The sequence below is a fragment of the Ctenopharyngodon idella genome, chromosome 7 (genome assembly GCF_019924925.1).
Source record: "Ctenopharyngodon idella isolate HZGC_01 chromosome 7, HZGC01, whole genome shotgun sequence".
NCBI classification, from domain to species: domain Eukaryota; kingdom Metazoa; phylum Chordata; class Actinopteri; order Cypriniformes; family Xenocyprididae; genus Ctenopharyngodon; species Ctenopharyngodon idella.
The window spans coordinates 36723424-36742039 of NC_067226.1; the positions used below are offsets into that span (position 1 = coordinate 36723424).

The window sequence follows — 18616 nt, forward strand, 5'->3', positions numbered from 1 at the left end:
TCTTCGGAGGAGTCCTTAAGGTAAGCAGAGTGGTAAGAACCATGTGCAAACGAGACCAGAGAGTGACTGAGTGAGAGTGTGAACCTTTTGTGATGCTGTTGATGAGGGTGCTGATGGGCTGCAGGTGTGGGTGATTAAAACTCTGGTGATGACGTGCGCTGTGTCTGTGAGAGTGTAGAGCCTGGCGTGTCTGTGACATTACCCCCCCCTCCACGGCCCGCTCCTGAGGGCCGTGGACCCCGACGTCGTGGTGGTCGGCCTCTGCCACGGGGTGCTGGTACTGGGTGTGTAGCATGGAAGGTGTCAAGTAGGCTGGGGTCAAGTATATCATTCCTGGGGACCCATGAGCGTTCCTCGGGGCCATAACCCTCCCAGTCCACCAGGTATTCAAGAAGGCCACCACGACGCCGGGAGTCCAAGATCTCTCTCACCAGGTAAGCAGCTCCATCGTCCACGATGATAGGAAGGGGGGGGGTTCCTCGGCTGCGCCAGGCTCTGTGGAAACAGAAACAGAGGGATGGTGAGGCTTCAACAAAGAGACGTGGAAAATGGGGTGAATTTTATACTCAGGTGGGAGCTGGAGCTGGTAGGTGACGGGGTTGATCTGCCGCAGGATGGTGAATGGGCCAATGAATCTGGGACTCAGTTTCCTACAGGGCAGGCGCATCCTGATGTCCCTTGTGGACAGCCAAACCTTCTGTCTCGGCTGGTAGTTGGGAGTGTTGGAGCGGCGAAGGTTGGCTGTCATCCTGCGCCTGCGTAGGGCTCGTTGGAGCTGATGGTGCGCGGAGTCCCAGACCCTCTCGCTCTCTCGGAACCAGTAGTCTACCGCAGGTACGTCCGAGGGCTCCCCTGACCAGGGGAACAGTGGGGGTTGGTAGCCGAGTACGCATTGGAACGGGGTGAGTCTGGTGGTAGGCTGTCGCAGGGAGTTTTGGGCGTACTCAGCCCAACCCAGGAACTGGTTCCAAGAGTCCTGGTGGCCGTGGCAGAAGGTACGGAGGAAGCGGCCGATCTCTTGAATCTTCCGCTCCGTCTGCCCATTCGTTTGGGGGTGGTAGCTGGAGGAGAGGCTGACGGTCACACCTAGGAGGGTGAAGAAGGCCTTCCAGACCCTGGAGATAAACTGGGGCCCTCTATCTGATACGATGTCCTCTGGAATTCCATAATACTTGAAGACATGGTTAAACAACAGTTCAGCAGTCTCCATGGCCGTGGGTAGTCCCTTTAAGGGAATCAGACGACATGATTTGGAAAATCTGTCAACAACTACTAGGATGCAGGTACAATTATCAGAGGCAGGGAGGTCGGTGATAAAATCCACTCCTAGGTGTGACCAAGGGCGGTTGGGAACGGGCAGAGGCTGGAGTTTACCGGAGGGAAGGTGTCGGGGACTCTTTGAGATGGCACATTCCTTGCATCCCTGCACGTACCGTCTGACGTCCGATGCCATGTTCGGCCACCAGAAGCGCTCTTTTAGCAGCGAGAGGGTTTCATTGACCCCCGGGTGTCCAGTGCCCAGTGACGTGTGAGATGCGAGGATGAGGGGAGTGCTCCGTGTCCGGGTGATGTAGAGCAAACCTGGGGGACAACCCGGCGGAGCGTTGGTGGAGGCATTGGACTCGGGAAGTGTCTCCTCAGACCAGACGATGGGGTTTACGAAGCTTCTCAGGTAGAATAGGTTCTGGAGTTTCTGAGGGTTCATCGGGACCATGGATACGGGAGAGGGCGTCTGCTTTCACATTCTTTGACCCTGGGCGGTATGAGATGGAGAAGTCGAAGCGAGTGAAAAAACAGAGCCCATCGTGCTTGGCGGGGGTTAAGTCTTCTTGCGTCTTGAAGATACTCCAGGTTTTTGTGGTCAGTCGACACAGTGAACGGGTGTTTAGCTCCTTCGAGCCAATGCCTCCACTCCTCCAGGGCAAGCTTGATGGCAAGAAGCTCCCTGTTGCCGATGTCATAGTTGATCTCCGCTGGGTTTGCGGGAGAAGAAGGTGCATGGGTAGAGTCTACTTGGATTCCCCTGCTGCTGTGACAACACCGCTCCCACTCCGGTGGTCGAGGCGTCGACCTCCACGACGAAGGGTTTCTCAGGATCCGGATGTACCAGGAGGGGAGCGGTGGTGAAGGCTTTCTTTAGGGTCTCGAAGGCTTGGGTGGCTGCTGGGGTCCTGGACAGAGACTTGGGCTTACTGCGCAAGAGGTTGGTGAGTGGAGTGGAGATGGTACTGTAACTTTGGATGAAGCGTCAGTAGAAATTGGCGAATCCTAGGAATCTTTGGAGTTCCTTTATGGTGGTGGGAATGGGCCAGTCCTTGATAGCAGAGAGTCTACACTCCTACCAGAAGCCTATGCTCATTAAAGGAGCGAAGGCTTGTGGTACCATCACAGAGAGGCACGAAATCACTCTCCAGGACATTCTCGTTCACTGTTCCTTGCTGGTGGAACGATCTTCCTGCCTTTATCCGGAATGCAGAATCCCTGGCAATATTCAAAAGACAGCTGAAAACTCATCTCTTTCGTGAGCACTTAACCTCATCTTAATAAAAAAAAAAAATAAAAATGTATACCTATCCTTTCACTTACTCTAATCCCTCTCTATTGTAGCTTATGATACTCTGAGCATTACCTAAGACTTGTATTGTGAGCACTTTTTGTGTCTATTTGCCTCATCATGACGACTCGCTTGTTGTATTTCTCACTTGTGAGTCGCTTTGGATAAAAGCGTCTGCCAAATGAGTAAATGTAAATGTACCTTCCTCTCGTCCATCCGGATGCCACTGCGATCGATGTAGTACCCAAGGAACTGCACTGAGGGTTGGTGGAAGGTACATTTCTCTGTTTTGAGGTACAGGTGGAATTCCCTCAGGCGTTGCAGGACCTCCGCAACGTGGCGGTGATGGTCGGCCATGATCCGGGAGTAAATCAGGATATCGTCGATGTAGACCAGGACTGACTTGTGGAGGAACTCCCGGAGCACCTCATGGATGAAATCCTGGAATACGTTGGGGGCGTTGACCAATCCATACGGCATGACCAAGTACTCATAGTGGTCAGTAGGGGTCACAAATGTGGTCTTCCACTCGTCCCCCTCACGTATCCGGATGAGGTTGTACGTGCTGCGGAGGTCCAACTTGGTGAACACGGATTCTGGTTGGCGGAGTGATGATGGGAACAACGGCTGGCCCTGGTGTTCGTCAAGACACGACTGCATACGAGTGGCGAAGCGGATGGAGAGTTGGATAAACCGTTCGAGCCCGATGGAATCCTCGTATGCAGCGAGATGCAACCGCACACGTGGATCCAGCCCTTGACGATATGTGGTAGTGAGGGCTTGCTCGTTCCATCCGCTAGAGGCAGCGAGGGTTCTGAACTGGAGGGCATAATCGTTAATAGACATTGAACCTTGTTTGAGTTGGTATAATTGCTCACCGATCGAGGAATCCCAGGCAGGTCTTCCAAAAACTTCCTTGAAGTGAGCGATGAAACTGGAAAGAGACTGTGTGATGGGGTTCTTTTGTGACCACAGCGGTTCAGCCCAGCGAAGAGCCTTGCCCTCTAGCTGAGAGATTATAAATGCGATCTTGGCTCGGTCGTTGGGGTACAGGTGCGGTTGCATCTCCAGGACCAGCGTACATTGCAAGAGGAATCCGTTGCAATCCTCCGCTGAACCAGAGAAGGGCGCCGGTTGTGCCATGGGACTGGCGACGGCCGGTGGTGAAGGAGAATCGGCGGTGGATGCGGAAGTGCTTGCTGGTGCAGATGCTAGCGGTGTACCGGTGAGTGCTCGGCGCAATGTGTCCACGAGCTCTTGGAAGGGATCCTGGGTGCTCATTCTGGTGTTCAGCGGTGTGGTCCGGTCTTCTGTTACAAGTACAGAAGGGGACAGTGACACAGGAATAATGGTAATGATGTTCATTGAACAACCAGAAGAGTGAACAGAATGCAGGTAAGTGAATGCAGGTAGATGCGTTGGCAGAGGTAGATGAGGAACTGATACTTGTCTTGTTTTGCAGGAATGGCCTACAGATGACAGACTTGGAGCTTGAGCAGACACAGATGAACTCACGGTTGACGAGGAGAACACGAGGAGACGAGGGAACACACTGGAGACGGGTAAGTATCTTCGGAGGAGTCCTTAAGGTAAGCAGAGTGGTAAGAACCATGTGCAAACGAGACCGGACAGTGACTGAGTGAGAGCGTGAGCCTTTTGTGATGCTGTTGATGAGGGTGCTGATGGGCTGCAGGTGTGGGTGATTAAAACTCTGGTGATGACGTGCGCTGTGTCTGTGAGAGTGTAGAGCCTGGTGTGTCTGTGACACGGCCTAAGAGGGCGGCGCTTCAAGAGTTTGTTCTCCGGTGTCAGGAGTCAGTCAGGACCAGTGTTGGGTGTAACGCCTTACTGTAATTAAATTACTTATCCACTGAAAAAGTAAAGTAAGGGATTACTGTTCATTTTTAGGTAATTTAATTACAGTTACTTATAATGTACTTGCGTTACATACTGCAAATTAGCTCAACAGTTCGAATTAAAGAATTTATTGAATTTAAAATCTAAATTTGTCGTCTAAAGGTAAAAGTGAACACTGCCTCTTTAAAATCGTTAGCTGTAGTGCAGTTGCATGTGAGTTCGCAGCTTCGCACCAGTTGGCTGCGTAGTCGCTGTCTGAAGATGTCGGCAGAAGCGAGTGGCTGTTTTGCAGAATGGAAATATTCCAATTACTTCACTTTTTTGACAAAGGTAGGCAAGAACATTACGGCAAAATGTAAGCTATGTCCTAGGGACAAAAAACTGAGCGCTCTCTGAGATACGGTCTTCAGTCAGCGCGCTCTCGACCAAAGCGCACACACATAGCCGCCTCTCGCGAGTGTCAAATTTTCGCGGTTTATTACACATAAACGTTCAAATACACACACAGTTATGTCAAAATGCCCGTCTTGGCGTATATTCGCGTTGGTTATGTGAATGTGAACAGCATGTGTAACAGCATATTGTCTCTGTCCTTTAGGTCTTAGGGACAGCAGCCTTTAAAACATGCTAATGTCTACTATTGGCTGTCTCTATTATAAATGATAATCAAACAACAACAAAAAAAAACTTTAATAAGGATTAATCTATATTTCATTTATACAGTTATGACTATCAGAGTTATTTTATATTTGATTATTCAATTTCTGTGGTATTTTTACTTACTACTATTAGACCTGGAAAAAAAAAATATAGCATTGTTTTATTTGTATTTTTATATATTTTTACCGTGGTATCGACTTTGGTATCGAGTATTGTGCACTTTTGGTGGTATCGGTACCGACTACTAGATTTTTGATATAGTGACATCTCTATTTGTTACTAAAAAAAATTAAGTATTATAAAGTAAATAAAAGTATTATAGTATATGTTTTAATAAAGTTAAAATGTTTTAAAAAGCTATAAAGGCTAAACTATTCCATGTTTAACTAAATTATTAAAAGAGTTTCCTTTCTATTGTCTATCCGGTCAAGGTTTATAGGGATTTTAAGAAGTAATTAGTAAGTTACTTATTGAGTAATTAAATTACTTTTCAGACAGAGTAATTAGAAAAGTATTTTAAATACAACATTGATGATGTAATTAGTAATTAATTACTTTTTTGAAGTAACTTACCCAACACTGGTCAGGACGCACTATAATGTCAGAAACTGCGAATATATGCTGCATGGAGATAGAACAGGTATAGTTTAGTTTATTTACAGTTAGAACTTATATTGTCTTCTTGTTTTTATCCACTATATTAGTACAAGCCTGTTTACCGATGAGTTTTATAACGTTTATTGTTTATATATTTATATAAACGTTTATATATTCACACAAAATATGAAGCATCTGTTTTCACTCTAGAAAATCACTGTAAGAGCTTAATAAAACAGTGCAAGTGTGCATTAAAATATTATCCATAAACTCTCTCTCTCTCCCTTGCATTATCATCAACATACATAGCGAAGTACACAGAAACACTCGTTACAACTAACAGTAAACAAATATATAAAGACCTTATGCCTTTTCGGGTGGTGCTTAATAAACTGGTAAACTTCATATCCATAAATCAACTCTGATGAACTGTAATAAAGTGCTCTCACCTTCATTACTGCTGATTCCAGTATCACTCTGGAGACTGTAAGCTGGATCATGAACAGTTTCTACTGATCTATCCTTGAGTAACCTATTTTAGCATAACCTCTGTTTTGTATTGTCCTTTTGTATTGACATTCGTTCACAAAGCAGTTCGGTGTGAAATGATTTGTGCAGACATAAACGAATTTCGGTAGAGTTGAGGGAGCATTTTTTTTTTCGAAAACAAAATTAATCCACCTTGTCTTCAGCGTCTCAGATTTCAGGAGTAAATTGAGAGAGCTATGTGGATTAATCCATCCAGCTACAGAACACTTAAAACGCTTGGGAGACATTCTCGTCAGTGCAGCAATGGCAGACTGTGTACAACTCGCTGTGAACTCGCTCAGGGCGGTTCTATGTTAAAACGGCAGTGTCTGTCAACATTCGTGGGCGGGGCCTGTGGCTAATGTGACACCAGATTGCCAGGAACCTGCAAATGGCTTGTTCTGAAACACTGCTTATGATATATGGGGATTAAAAATAAAGAAGTGGTTGGATTTTATTCATTCATTATAGGGTGGTTGTGTATTCACACTGCCAACACACATTTATGTACAAACACCATGCAAAAGTGAATTTTGCATAATAGGTCCCCTAACTAAACAGAGAAAATCACTTACATTGAGCTTGAAACACGTTTCTCAATCTGGACTCTACAGCATTGAAGACTGCATGACATCACAACATTTATTTCCATCGAGAGGTGCATCATTTTTTGGTCAAGATCTTGTATTGACAATGCAAGAGGTGAGCACTCTGTAAAGTCTCCTCCAGCACATCCCAAAAACTTACATTGAGGTTAAGGTCAGTGCCAATTCATGTGTGAAAATGATTCTTCATGCTCCCTCCCAACAATTTTTTCACAATTTGAGCCTGATGAATCTTGACATTGTCATCCTGGAATATGGCCATGATACATCTTAATACATGGTTGTTTAAGAAATGAAAAGCTACGCACTCCATCTTTTAGGGTTAAAAGAACCGTTGCCAAACATATAACATGCTAGAAAAATAATAATCACTGTAATAATGATCCATCCATAGACTCTTAAGTATTTGCCTATTAAAATCCAAACAGCGACTTTTTTTTTTGGCCGGGCAGTGTGTGTGTATAACTAATTATAGAATTTTATGATTCTAGGAACAATTTAGAATTCAGTGTGTTGTGTGTGTGAGTGTGCGTGTGGGTGTTTGTGAGCGCATCACTGATTGGTCGACTGACAGGCATCAATGTATCATATCGCTAGTAAGATACATCTCTTATATATCCTACATCTCATATCTCTTTTTTTCCACCTAATATTGAAGTTGTGTATTTAACTTTCTGAAGTCAGGGCAAATTATTTAAAATTTTGGATATTTCCTTATAATTCCTTATATTTCCTCATATTTAGGGGCAGCTGGTGAGGAAGTGTTGCTCTGTCTCTACATCATCTTGGTTACAGTATATGGGGAGATCTGGCTTTTTTGGGCATATCTGCCGATATGTCTGTCGATATCTGCCTGTTTCTATGGTCCCAGTGTGACTGAATTGCTCAGTCTGTACCTTGTCATTGTTATTCTTAATTTACAGTCTTTCACTGGACTCAGATATTTTGCTGTTATATAATCTTTATTTAGGGCCAAATAACATTCAAGTTTAGTTTGTTTTTCTGTTGCTTCAGTCCAGTAAGTCAGATTATTTTCTCTTTTTTATAATTTGGTTGGGAAGAATTTTGTGGATCAGCATGTTGTGTCCTGATGCTGGCTGTTGTTAGTTTGTTTTTGCAACTTCAGGACCACCTGAATTAGAGGACTTTTTTTTAATGGCTTGTTTCTCAATGTGCATCAGTAGCATTCATTAACAGTCTTTCTGTCATCTGTCTCTCTCTCTCTGTCTCTCTCTTTCTCTCTCTCTCTCTCTCTCTCTCTCTCTCTTTCCATATCCAGGATTCTCTGATAAATGGCTTGTCACTGGCTAAGCACATGCAGTGATAGATGGCAGAGAGCTGCCTGTCTCTCTCTCTCTGTCTCACTCTTGGTTTGAGAGTATTGGCTTTCTGTCCACTTAGTGTTTCCTGCACCCGCTTCAATCGGAGCTTCTCCAGTCACGCGGCACTTGAGCAGATTTACATAGCAGTAATTTACCCTGAACGCATGGTAAACAGCTCAGATTTACTGCTGCTCACTGGATTACACTTCAACGCATTAGATTCCCTCCAGGACGAGCAAACTGACATCTTATTTATAAACAGAACAGAAGAGAGGAAGAAATAGGCCAACAGAACGATGAGAGCAAACAGAGTATGTTTCATCAGCTGAGGAAGAGAACTGAAGAAGAGAAACCCTGTAATAAAGACACAAAATGAAGGAGATGCTGGTTTCATTCAGCTGGTTTAGTCTCTTATTGTCTGACATCATATTCAGGGATGGACTGAGACACAGTTTCAGTTTCTCTGCATCTGCTGTGAGTTTGGGTCGCTTATAACATTCATCTGGGTCATTCCGTGTCAACTCAACCAGTCCCCGGCTCAAATTTTTGATTTTGTTCATATTTTTTCTGTAGAAAGACAAACATAAATAGTGATGAATACCAAAATAATAAATGTCACAGATATATATTTACTGAGTAATCCACTATTTTGTAGAGGGGGGTCAAAATGACAATTTTCACCTGAGATTTGGAGCCAAATTAAAGGGGTGTAAAAAAGAAATTTAGAAAGATGGCAGCATCATTATCTTTTGGATGGCTCAATCTCAGAGATATGGAGATCTTACCCATACAGAAATGTAATATATGTACATATATGTCCCCATATCCAAGTAGTGATGTCATATATGTTTCATGTAAGGCAATATATTATTAGCACATATATACATCCTCATGATATATGAAGATATAGGTTTATACCATGTATTAAATACCCATATAAGAATTATTATATACATATATTAAAATTATTTATATGATGGCTTTTTATATGGTACTGTTATGTTAAGACCATATATGTGAACAATATATGTCTAAATAATATATGCAAGTATATTTAAACAACATGTATGCAAATATTCAGTATGCTTATATAGGATTTAATATACGTTTATACCATGTATGAAATGCCCATATTATAATTATTATATATACATATATTAAAATAATTTATATGATGACTTTTTATATAGTACTGTATGTTAATGTCATGCATTCATCAATATATGTCTAATCTATATATGAAAGTTTATTTCAACAACATACAAACACTCAGTATGCTTATATATGATTTTATATGGCTTTATTTGCCACAGTATGGGTTTTAAATGCCCACAGTAAAATAAGTATATACAGACGTGGACAAAATTGTTGGTACCCTTGATAAATATGATCAAAGATGACTGTAAAAATAAATCTGCATTGTTTATCCTTTTGATCTTTAATTCATAAAATTAGCAAAAACGTCTCAGGTTACGTATGTAACCATGGTTCCCTGAGAACAGGGAACGAGACTCTGCGTTTCAGTATGCTATGGGGAACGTCACACGTGAACCGGTGTCTGAAAGCAAGGAATCAAATCACTCCAGTCCTATTGGCCGGCGACAGCCTATAACATCATCATAGCGCGACCCGGAAGTATATAAGGAGTGCCTAGAGAATCAGTCATTATCTTATCATCCTGAGGGACTGTTCAGCAGGCAGCCCCGAAGCATGGCAGAGCAACGCAGAGTCTTGTTCCCTGTTCTCAGGGAACCATGGTTACATACGTAACCTGAGACGTTCCCTTTCGAAAGGGAACTCAACTCTGCGTTTCAGTATGCTATGGGGAACGATATACCCACGACGACATGCTTGAGGAGAGTGCATACCAAGATGGCTAGACAAACGTCCAGCAGTTTTGAGAGAAACGCCAGATAGCAACTCACCCTCGGGTCACACAAAGGCTGTCAGTGACAGCATTCCCTACGGCCAACAGCCCAAGCTAAACCTCAAAGAGGCCTTCCGCAGAAAGCCTACCAAGGCTGCTCCAAGGCTTCTGGGACCAAATCATCTGCAGAAAGAAGGTCCCTTTAAGGGAATGTGGCCAAGGAACCGAAGGGAACCCCGGCCAGTCACTAGAAGGGGGACATAGTCACCCTAATGCCACCAGGGAGGCCGACCTAATCTGACATAGGACAAACTCAGTCTTGGCCAACCCTGTCTGAATACAAATGCATTCTTCAGAGAAGACAGCAAGTAAGAGCGACTGCAAAAGGCAGTAAGCAACTCAAACCCATGCGTAGAGACGGGCATCCTGGAGAGCAGAACTCAACTGAATGCTATGAACCCTCGTATTGAGGGGAGTATGATCCGCTCATCCTAGGATCTACTCAGCGCTTGATTATTTGCACTGAGGAGGCTGTGCGCTAGAAACCCTGATACAGGGGAACACAAACCAGCCTAGGGCTGATCCTTAACGGAAAGGCCTCATAGAAGCCTTCAGGCAATGATCAGCTTAGGAAGCTAAGCACTATTACATAGACAACCCTAACATGGAAGTACAGAGCTCAACCTAACAGGTAGACCATACTGTGGGCACATAATCATGGAGGCCAGACGGGGCCTACATCATAATAGTAGCTCTATATGAAGCAAGACTCACATACGAAAGAGCACTTCGTCACAATAGTAGGACATTCAATGGTGGCCTGAGAGGGCCACCTTGAACACCTGTCTTGTTGGGAGCAAGAAATATGACTTCAGTAACAGCAAATGAGACTGTAAAGTGCCACATAACAGTCCACCTAACACAATCCAACGAGCAGTGTATTCGGTAAAAGAACCTTTTTACTCTTCAAAGCAAGAGGAGTAGAACATACGCCTTCACGCACTAAGGAAGGCCCCAAAGACGGGCCTATGACCTCAGCAGACACATGGCGTCAGCCCGTGGCAGTGTTTCGAGCACCAGGAAGGACAAATAAACAAACCAAAAGGAGGTTAAATTATCATCTGGGGCGAGAGGAGTACACTATTACATACACCAGTATGTTCAAAAGGTGGCCCAGAGGGCCTAATACCTGTAAACATACGGCGTAAGTCTAGTGGCCACTAGGGTTCTAGGAGCAAGAAATAGAACCAACCTAAATACTAGGTAGCTATTTAGCTCAACTAGAGTTTAAAACCCAGACTCAATGAGGCAGATGTAGAAAAACCAAACCTCAGTAAGGTTTTACCACAAAAACTCACCCTGAGAGGTCAGCCACATGCTACACAGGAGGCCCAGAGGGCCCACCCTAGTAAACACGTGGCATCAGCTAGTGGCGACCATGACCATACCAACCATCAGGCCATGCATTCAGTGGAAAACCTTTCACGCATCATATTGAGAGAAGGAATGCATATTCCGCCACCATACAGTGTAAATTTATGTGAGCAAACTATAATCACATAACAACAGCACTTGAAAAACACAAGCTGCTAAACTAGAAGGAGGCTAAAAGCATAAGAGCCTACATTCCAAGTTATATGCAATATAGCTGTTGTCAAGATCACCAAAGGGAGCTAATAGAAACCAGACTGCGAGAGCGGTTCTAACACTACCCTGAGTATGCAATCCAAAAGGTGATGCACTCAGTGACACAAATAAACCCTAACTGGGGGAATATGTATAATAGTCACCACTCTCTCTAAATAGAGGCTAATGTCAAAGGCCTGCTATTATGAGAACAGGTGCTAACCCGAGCATTAAGGTAAAGCTCACATAACAAATGTAGGGCAAAAAGGCTAGAACTCAAAGCAAACACAACGCTTTGAAACACATACCATCCTAATAGGATAAATGTTCTCTCCAAACAGATTCGCAAATCTGTACTATGCCCTAGAGGACGGAACTCAAACTCAACTCAACTCAAACTTGAATAGAAATTCAAGTGGCTCAGGGGAAAACAGTTTTCATAGCATTAAAGTTCTAGATAGTGGGGCCTAGCAACACTGCATAACTTATCTACGCAAAGATAAGGGCCTACCACCTGAGAAAACCAGCACCAGGGAGTCTAAAAACAGTCTACAACCTTAGCTGTTAACTGACCAATTACACCTACATAAACAAGGGGACAATGGGCATACGGCCTAACAACTCCCTCGGGAGGAGGCCAGAACTAGGAACTATACAACCTGACAAGGGATAGTATACATAGGGTTATACATATAACACACCTAACCTAGCTCTAGCCTGGCCGCTAAGCTACGGGCCTTCTTACAGGGCCACAAGCCTAGTGGAGCCTGGGCTTCACCTCCAAATCTCATGGATAAGAGAAAGAATATCAAGTCGCCCTCGCAACGAGAAGGAATCGATTACCGACGCTACTGGCGTATGTGATCGATCACCTCCTTTAAAACCTGCTTCTTCCTCCTTGAGTCCAGCCGTCTCTGCGCCTTGCTCCGAAAAGGAGGAGGCACCCGAGCGGCCATACTGGACCTCTGGCCCTGTCTCTGAGCCTCAGCTCGAGACGGACCAGCCTCCTGACTAACTACATGCTCAGAAAAACTATACAGGAAAAAAAAGGTCCTATTTTAAAACATAAAATATAGACCCAGCTTACCTTCCTGCGGCTCAAAGACCGAAGATCCCTCATACTCCTTTTTCTCTACAGCCTGCCAGAAGCGCGTCCCAAAAACACCAGCAGCTCTGCATACACAGTAGCCAGAAGAGTGCTCTCTGCAGGACGAGATGACGTCAAACACGGACGTCATTGTCATCCAACAACTCATCCTCGTCAGCCCCGGGGAAGCCAAGAGAGAATACAACTCTCTCAAACTTCCCAACGAGCTCACCTGCAAGCCTCATGATTGCAGCCACCGCTTTGCCTCAGCAAAAACGGGGCCAGAATCACCAGGCACAGATGCGGACACCTCTTCCCTCGAGAAGAGTGCCAAAACGAGAACAGAGTGTCCCAATAGGGAGACACTCACAGTAAATAACAGAAAAACACAGACAGCGCCCTCAAGCACTGTCTATGCACGCTCCTCTCCCAGATAGAAAACGCCCAGAAATGTGTATATCAAGTGTCAAAACCTGGGACACGGATGAACACACTCTCTTGAATGTTTGTAAGGCATATTATAGAATCCCTTACTGGAGTCAATACAATCGTGATCAGACAGAACAGTCCCGAAAGATGAGAAGATACTGATTGATTCTCTAGGCGCTCCTTATATACTTCCGGGTCACGCTATGATGATGTCATAGGCTGTCGCCGGCCAATAGGATTGGAGTGGTTTGATTCCTTGCTTTCAGACACCGGTTCACATGTGACGTTCCCCATAGCGTACTGAAACGCAGAGTTGCGTTCCCTTTCGAAAGGGAATCTAACCTTTCATTGAAGGAAAAGAATTGAAAGTGGGGGGAAACTCACATTATGAAATAAATGTTTTTCTCCAAAACACGTTACCCACAATTATTGGCACCCTTTTATTCAATACTTTTTGCAACCTCCTTTTTCCAAGATAACAACTCTGAGTCTTCACATATAATGCCTGATGAGTTTGGAGAACACCTGACAAGAGATCAGAGACCATTCCTTCATACAGAATCTCTCCAGATCCTTCAGATTCCCAGCTTTATGTTGGTGCTTCTTCTCTTCAGTTCACTCCACTCATTTTCTTTAGTGTTCAGGTCAGGGGACTGGGATGGCCATGGCAGAAGCTTCATTTTGTGCTCAGTGACACATTTTTGTGTTGGATTTGATGTTTGTTTTGCATCATTGTCCTGATGGAAGATCCAACCACGGCCCATTATTGGTCCGGTTTTGATTTTTTATCTGTTGGTATTTGATAGAATCCATGATACCATGTATCTGAACAAGATGTCCAGAACCTCCAGCAGAAAAATAGCCCCACAACATTAAAGATCCAGCAGTATATTTAACCGTGGGCATTGGGTACTTTTTATCCCTGTGTGCACCAAACCCATCTGGTGGGTTTGCTGCCAAAAAGCTCTTTTTTTAGTTTCATCTGACCATAGAAGCCAATCGTGTGACATCTTTTGGTGATGTAAGTGCTGTTTAATAATTTTATTTTTTAGGCTTTCTGAGACTCAAGACTCAACTAATCTCTGCAATTCTCCAGCTGTGATTCTTGGAGAGTCTTTGGCCACTCAAACTTTCCTCCTCACCATGCATTAGGACGATTTAGACACACATCCTCTTCCAGGCAGATTTGTAACATCTTTAGTTGATTGGAACTTCTTAATTATTGCCCTGATGGTGGAAATGGGGATTTTCAATGCTTTAGCTATTTTCTTACAGCCACTTTCTATTTTGTGAAGCTCAACAATCTTTTGCTGCACATCAGAACTATATTCTTTGGTTTTTCTCATTGTGATGAATGATTAAGGGAATTTTGGCCTTTGTGTTTCCTTGTGTTTATAATCCTGTGGAACAGGAAGTCATGGCTGGACAATTTCATGTTCATGATCATCCTGGTGTGCTAAAAAAATGTAAATATGAATGGAATATACTTTACTCATAAAAAATTCTAGGGGTGCCAATAATTGTGGCCAACGTGTTTTGGAGAAAAACATTTATTTCATAATGTGATTTCCCCCCCACTTTCAATTCTTTTCCTTCAATGAAAGGTTAGATTTTTGCTAATTTTCTGAATTATAGATCAAAAGAATAAACAATGCAGATTTATTTTTACAGTCATCATTAATAATATTTATCAAGGGTGCCAATAATTTTGTCCACAAAGATGCGCAATGTAAAAAGTACAGGGCAGAAAGAAATATACTATTTGTTAAACTAGCATGACTTGGAGTTGAGTCTTTTTCTGTTTTATCTTTGTTTGGACACAGTGACAAGCATAAACTGATCTCCAAGATAATTCTTCAGTTCTTGCATGACACAGGATTGTATATAAGAATTTAGTTTAAATTTTGACCTGTGGAGGGCAGTAATACACTTAGCAGCATCTACATTGCCAGAATACTACAAGAAGAAGAAGAAGAAAAAGAGGCTGCACAAGTTTGAAATGAGAAGCACCCCAGGTGTGAACATGTTTGCCCTTGTGGAATGGAAGGATAATGAGAAACAAACTGGAAATTGGAGCATTGTTCAATAATACATAGATGGACTACAGATCAGTACACATTGTTGAGTGGAGAGCGGGATTTAAAAAAAAAAAAAAAAAAAAAAAAAAAACCCAAAGGAGGATGGCCCTTGTACGAGGCAGTTGTACACAAGATTGCAGGTAATTTCTCAACTATATGTATACATAAATATTGGAAGGATACTAAGTGACACAAATTAGTGTAGCATTAGCTCATAGTTGTGAATGTGCATTTATTCCTGATTGTGTCCCACAGAGAGACAGTCAACCCTTGAGAAAGTAACAAGGACAAAACATCAGTCCAGTCCAGAAATTCCTGGTAAAAGGAAATGCAAACCAAACCCAAAATTTGTGGATGACTGATACCAGACCATCCACCCCCAAAAAAGGTTATATCAGATTTTTTTTTTTTTTTTTTTTTATTAAAACCCAAATATTAAATAAAGGTAAATTATGAGACCGCTCCAAATTGTCTGAATCATAGTAATCTGCCTTTGTTACTTTGGGAACTTTGACCCTATCTAGTTCTTAGGATCGAAGGCACATATAATTTAATCTGTTTATCAAAATACTGGCCCTGGCAAATTTGACCCCTCACTACATTTTAATAATAATCCTTACATCTTAAGTCATGTTTAATCTATAATCTTATTAAATAATGTTGAACCATGTTTTAATTCTTAATTTAATTCTTAATTCTTAATATTTTTGTCTTGTTTTATAAAGAGGCTAGTTAGTGGACATGATTTAAACAAACATCTTTTGGACAATATTAAATTACAGCATGCTTCAGCTGCTCCCCTATCGCCTGCTCCACCTTCACTTGGTCTGGCTTCTCCTGGTCCACCTTCTCTTGGTCTGGCTTCTCTTGGTCTGGCTTCTCCTGGTCTGCCTTCTCCTGGTCTGCCTTCTCCTGGTCTGCCTTCTCCTGGTCTGCCTTCTCCTGGTCTGCCTTCTCCTGGTCTGCCTTCTCCTGGTCTGCCTTCTCCTGGTCTGCCTTCTCCTCGTCTGCCTTCTCCTCGTCCACCTTCTCCTCGTCTGGCTTCTCCTGGTCCGGCTTCACCTGCTCCACCTTCTCCTGCTCCACCTTCTCTTGGTCTGGCTTCTCCTCGTCCGCCTCCGCCTGCTCCATCTTTTGCATACATAATAAAAGAATTACAAGCAGAAAATGAGGTCCTCAAAAACGAATTAGAAAATCTGAAAACAAATGTTATCAGTTGTAAGTAATTTTAATATCATATGTAATAATTATAAATTCATTTTAAAGGTTGATGATGAATATTAACATTCAACAGTCCATTGCCCTAATGAAAAACCTTAGTTTTCACACTGTTTTGCTATGTAGAAATGCCAAAACTTATCACAATAATGGAAAAAATGGAGAAATGGCTGGAAAACAAAGAGCAGAACCCACAACCAGCGCTGGCCTTATCTTCCAACTTACAGGATCATGTGAGTATGCATTTTGCCGAATCGCTACAGCAAGGTCTCCAAAGACCTATTCACCATATTTGTGAACAATAAAGTGGTGAAAGTATGATGTCAGAACCTGGAAGAGTAATTCGCTGCTGGTTCTTAGGTGGCAAGACAAGGAAGGCAGGCGCTGGTGAAGCGAAAGAGGCCCTGGACCGGGTCAAAATTGATGCTATAATGAGTATGTATGTTACTAAGTGTATTTTGTATTGTTCTTGAGTTGTTATCCCCAAGCATAGCTAAGGTATTAAATGTTGAGTACAATCTGTGTAAGGTGCAATTAATGTACAAAATCATTGTTTTTTTTTGTTTTTTTTAAGATGATGTATAGTTTTAAAGTAATATTTGGCCGATTGATTTTCACTCAGTTTTGCTAAAGTGGGTCATGTCATAATGCAGCTTGTTCTTATATTGAAATGTATTTTAAAAAATAAAATGCAGTGTTTTTCTCTTAATAATAATAATAATAATAATAATTATTATTATTACAGATTCAGTGATCCAGAAATTTCCTGGAACCACAAGGGCCCAGCTAGGGATAGCTGTAAATCAGAAGCTCACTGAGCTGAGGGCCTCAAAAAAAAAATGTAGATTGAACCAGGCTGCACTATTTGCTATTTTAGTTTGTTTTGGGTGTTCGTTCTTTCGTTTTCTTTTTCTTTCTTTCTTTCTTTCTTTCTTTCCTTCTTTTTTTGTTCTGTGTTTTTAGTATGTTGCCAAATCTGATTGTACAGCTGATGTATTTTTATTTTTCAAAGAAAAGTTTAAATAAAGAATATTTTCTTGCTAACTGCACCTTTTGCCATTTAAGTCATTATATGCATCTAAATGTAATTTATACATTACACATTTATACAGACATATATGTTGTGTATTAATAAATATGTAGGACATATTTATGTCCAAATTTGTATACACATACATAAATCACACATCACACATACGTATATGTTAAAATATACTTTAGACATGCATAAACATATTTGTATGGCCTAAATATACTGTATATGTCAATATATGGAATTGTTGAAATTTGTAATTGATTCCATAGCTGTACATATATGTGCATTTATGTTTTTGGTCTATATGAGCATATTAGGATATTTCATATATGAGACATAAATGTCAAAATATGTATTACACATACATAAACATATATATGGGATAAATATATGTCAATATATGGAATTGTTCCAATTTCTAATAGGTTCCATATATAGCTGTGAATATATGTGCATTTATGTTTTGATCTATATGAGCATATTAGGATATTCAATATATGAGACATATATGGCAAAATATGTAATACACATACATAAACATATATAATATATGGGATACATGTATATGTCAATATATGGAATTGTTCCAGTTTCTAATAGGTTTCATAAATGTTTTTACTATATATGAGCATATATTACATATATTGATATTTCATATATGTGCGTATATTACATTTCCGTGGCTCCATGAGTAAATTCGTAAATTGTACACATTTTCTGTGGTCAAAAACCACATGTGGGTCACTTTGCATACAGCTGATACTTTTTTCTTTTAAAGAGGAATATCTGAAGAGCAAATAATGGTAAAACTAGAAAAGTTGTTGTGTAAATCTAAAAGTATTCAAGATATCTTAATATCCTTCTAGATTCTCATTCTTAAAGGACTAGTTCACTTTCAAATGAAAATTGGCCCAAGCTTTACTCACCCTCAAGCCATCCTAAGTGTATATGACTTTCTTCTTTCTGATGAACATAATCGAAAATATATTAATAAATATCCTGATGCATCTGAGCTTTATAATGTCAGTGAACGGGACCCATGAGTATGAGCTGAAGAAAAAGCTTCCATCCACATCCATCCCTCATAAATGTGTACTCCACACGGCTCCGGGAGGTTAATAAAGGCCTTCTGAAGCGAAGCGATGCATTTGT

The 18616-nt window shown here is 42.0% G+C and overlaps 1 long non-coding RNA gene across 1 annotated transcript; it reads left to right on the forward strand.

Annotated features, from left to right (window-relative positions):
* Positions 1-14794: 14794 nt before the first annotated feature.
* On the forward strand, positions 14795-17477 carry LOC127516527 (uncharacterized). Its single transcript, XR_007931005.1, has 6 exons — positions 14795-15350; positions 15466-15598; positions 15993-16428; positions 16555-16661; positions 16789-16863; positions 17174-17477. It is a non-coding gene; the product is annotated as an uncharacterized LOC127516527 (long non-coding RNA).
* Positions 17478-18616: the final 1139 nt, after the last annotated feature.